This window comes from Corylus avellana, chromosome ca11 (assembly GCF_901000735.1).
Source record: "Corylus avellana chromosome ca11, CavTom2PMs-1.0".
NCBI lineage: Eukaryota > Viridiplantae > Streptophyta > Magnoliopsida > Fagales > Betulaceae > Corylus > Corylus avellana.
The window spans coordinates 14,783,069-14,786,528 of NC_081551.1; the positions used below are offsets into that span (position 1 = coordinate 14,783,069).

Genomic DNA, 3,460 nt, shown 5'->3' on the forward strand with positions numbered 1-3,460 from the left:
AAAATAGGTGGTCACTGGTCAGATTGACAAATTGGATTGGGTCCATTGAGAGATTGGATTTTTACCGGAAACACTGAGGTAGGTATCCCAAGAATCTGCTTAATTTTTTTTATTTTGATTCTTGAAAGTGTTATATTGATGCTATGTTATGATATTGTTTAGCCTCTTTGGCTCTTTAGGCTTTGATTAACTTAAGGGAAAAAATTGAATAATACATGTTAGTGGTACCCATTAATCATTATAAATAGACATCAATTTGATGTAGAACAATTAAACAATACGGCAAAAATTATAGCATAACTGAAAGTCTGAAAACTTGAAACTGAGCGAAGATTGTTGTTGTGTTATTGTTTAGCCTTTTTAGGCTTTGATCAAATTAAGAGAATAATAATACATGTTAGTGGTACTATCCATCATAAATAGTTACATTTGTTCTATTATCGGAAATGTATATTAGAAATTTGATCGTCTATCTTACGGGGTTGTAATTTAACTTGAAAATTTTAGGTTCATGCATCATGTCAAAGTTTAAAACTATTGATTCGTTCTTTAAAAGGAAAGAAGCCGACGTTTCGAAAAGTAATACACCGTTGGATCTTAATGCCGAAACTTCAAATCCCGATGAGTGTCATCTTAAATCTTCAAGGGTTGAAGATGAAGAACATCCTTGCGGAGAATCTCTAATTGCGGAGACACAAGAGGCTCATTTTAAATTACCCACACTTAATGTTGATGAAGTTGATGCTTCTTTTATAGAACGAGATCCTGGATTACGTCCTCCGATCTGGGACTATCCAGTCAATCAACGGGATGAAATAAGGCGGGCTTATTTACAACATGGTCCATATCAACCTATTCTTCGAAAGGAACAATATCCACTTTCTGGACCAGAAAAGCACCCTCGTCGCTTTCAAGCTTCTTGGTTCACACAATTTTCAACTTGGCTTGAGTATTCTCGTTCTACGGATGCTGCATATTGTCTACCATGCTATCTTTTTTCTATGAAAGCACTTGGACGTCCTGGATGGGATGTATTTACTATAAAGGGGTTTAGAAGTTGGAAAAAAGTTCATGATGGAAAAAATTGTGCATTCTTGACTCATATTGGAGAGGATCCTTGTTCACCTCATAATAATGCTGTGAAATATTGTGAGGATTTGCGAAATCAAGCACAGCATATTGATAAAGTATTGAATGCACAAAGTACCGAACAAATTCTAAATAATCGACTTCGTGTGAAAACTTCTATTGATGTTGCTCGGTGGCTTACATTTCAAGGATGTCCTTTGAGAGGTCATGATGAGACTCCTGCTTCAAAAAATCGAGGTAACTTTCTTGAGATGATTCAAATTTTGGCTTCATATAATGAGAAAGTTGCAAGTGTTGTTTTGGAAAATGCTCCACAATTTGCAAAGTATACTTCACATACAATTCAAAAAGAGATTTTGCATGTCATTGCAAGTAAAGTGCAAATAAAATTCGTGAAGATATTGGAGACTCTAAATTTTGCATTATTGTTGATGAAGCACGGGATGAGTCTAAGAGAGAGCAAATGGCTATTGTTTTGAGATTTGTTGATAAAGATGGTTTTATACAAGAACGTTTCTTTGATATAGTTCATGTTAAAGACACATCGGCATTGACTCTAAAGAATGGAATATTTGATGTTCTCTCTCGTTATTGCCTTGATATTCAAAATATTCGTGGACAAGGATATGATGGTGCTAGTAACATGCGTGGTGAATGGAAAGGATTGCAAGCATTATTTCTTAATGATTGTCCTTATGCATACTATATTCATTGTTTTGCTCATCGATTACAATTAGCATTAGTTGCTGCGTCTAGAGAGGTGGATTCTGTTCATGTGTTCTTCACAAATTTGAATTTTATTATCAATGTGGCCAGTGCTTCATGTAAACGTCATGATCTACTACAAGCTGTTCATGCAACACATATTGCACATATGCAAGCTATTGGTGAGCTTGAAACTGGAAAAGGGGCTAACCAAATTGGCACTTTGAAACGAGCTGGTGATTCTCGTTGGGGTTCTCATTTTAATTCTATTTGTAGCATTATAAGGATGTTTGATGCTACTTGTACAATGCTTGAAGATGTTCAAAGAGAAGGAGGTACTTACTCTCAACGAGGAGATGCTAAGGCTGCTTATAAAATGCTTACATCCTTCGAGTTCATATTTATTTTACATTTAATGAAGGAACTCATGGGCATTACTGATGTTCTTTGTCAAGTGTTGCAGCAAAAATCTCTGGACATTTTAAATGCTATTCATTCAGTTTCTATTGCGAAAAAACTTATCCAAAAGTTGAGAGATGATGGGTGGGATAATTTACTTGAGAACATTGTCTGTTTCTGCAAGAAATCTGAAATTGGCATTCCGGATTTGAGTGCTCGTTATATTGAAGGTCGAGGTCGTAATCAAAAGGATCACATTACAGTGGAGCATCATTATCATTTTGACATATTCAATACTGCCATCGACTTTCAATTGCAAGAGCTTGATAGTAGGTTTAGTGAAAAGGCGATGGAACTTTTGATACTTAGCTCTGCTTTGGATCCAAAAGATGCTTATAAATCTTTCAAAATTGACGATATATGTATCCTTGCGGAGAAGTATTATCCTCTTGATTTTTCTGAGCAGGAGAAAATTAATTTGAGATATCAGTTGAGGTATTTTGAATTTGATGTCCGCACCGATCCGACATTACAAAATTTGTCTTCTATTGCAGAATTATGCCAAGGATTGGCAAAGACAAAAAAATCAGAGACATACTATCTTATTGATAGATTGATTCGTCTTATTTTGACTCTGCCAGTGTCTACAGCAACTACCGAACGAGCATTTTCAGCAATGAAAATTGTTAAAACACGACTACGCAACAAAATGGAGGATGATTTTCTTGCAAATAGTTTAGTTATTTATATTGAAAGGGAAATTGCTGAGAGTTTCGATTTAGATTCGATACTTGATGATTTTGTACTTCTAAAAGACCGTAAAGTGCAGTTCTAGACACTTTTTTGTATTTCTATCTTTTTGATATAGTGCCGACATATTATATTTCTAATATATCAATTTGAGCACATATTTATGAACTTTTATAGATTTTTTTTGTGATGCATATACTGTGTGAATTACCAATTTTTCAGTGTGAACAAAATTTTTAGGACGCAAAAAAAAATTAGGATGCGAATTTTTTTTTTACGGCCCCTACATTCTTAAACATCTGGCTCCGCCACTGCCTCCATTACTAGTGGCGTGAACCTTCCCATTCAAGCAAGGTGTCAAGAACCGAGAAAATGAGAACTCAATGCTCTCAAATTGGAAAACATAATCCTTTGTTTGGTTTATGATCGAGATATCGAAGGAAAAGGAAAGAATGGAAAAATGTAAGTCTTATGCTTTTGTTGGTTGAATTGTCGTAAAATGGGAAATTGAACAAAA

General features: G+C 34.9%; 1 pseudogene; it reads left to right on the plus strand.

Moving 5' to 3' along the window:
• Positions 1-518: 518 nt before the first annotated feature.
• Positions 519-3,028, plus strand: LOC132165121 (uncharacterized; annotated as a pseudogene).
• Positions 3,029-3,460: the final 432 nt, after the last annotated feature.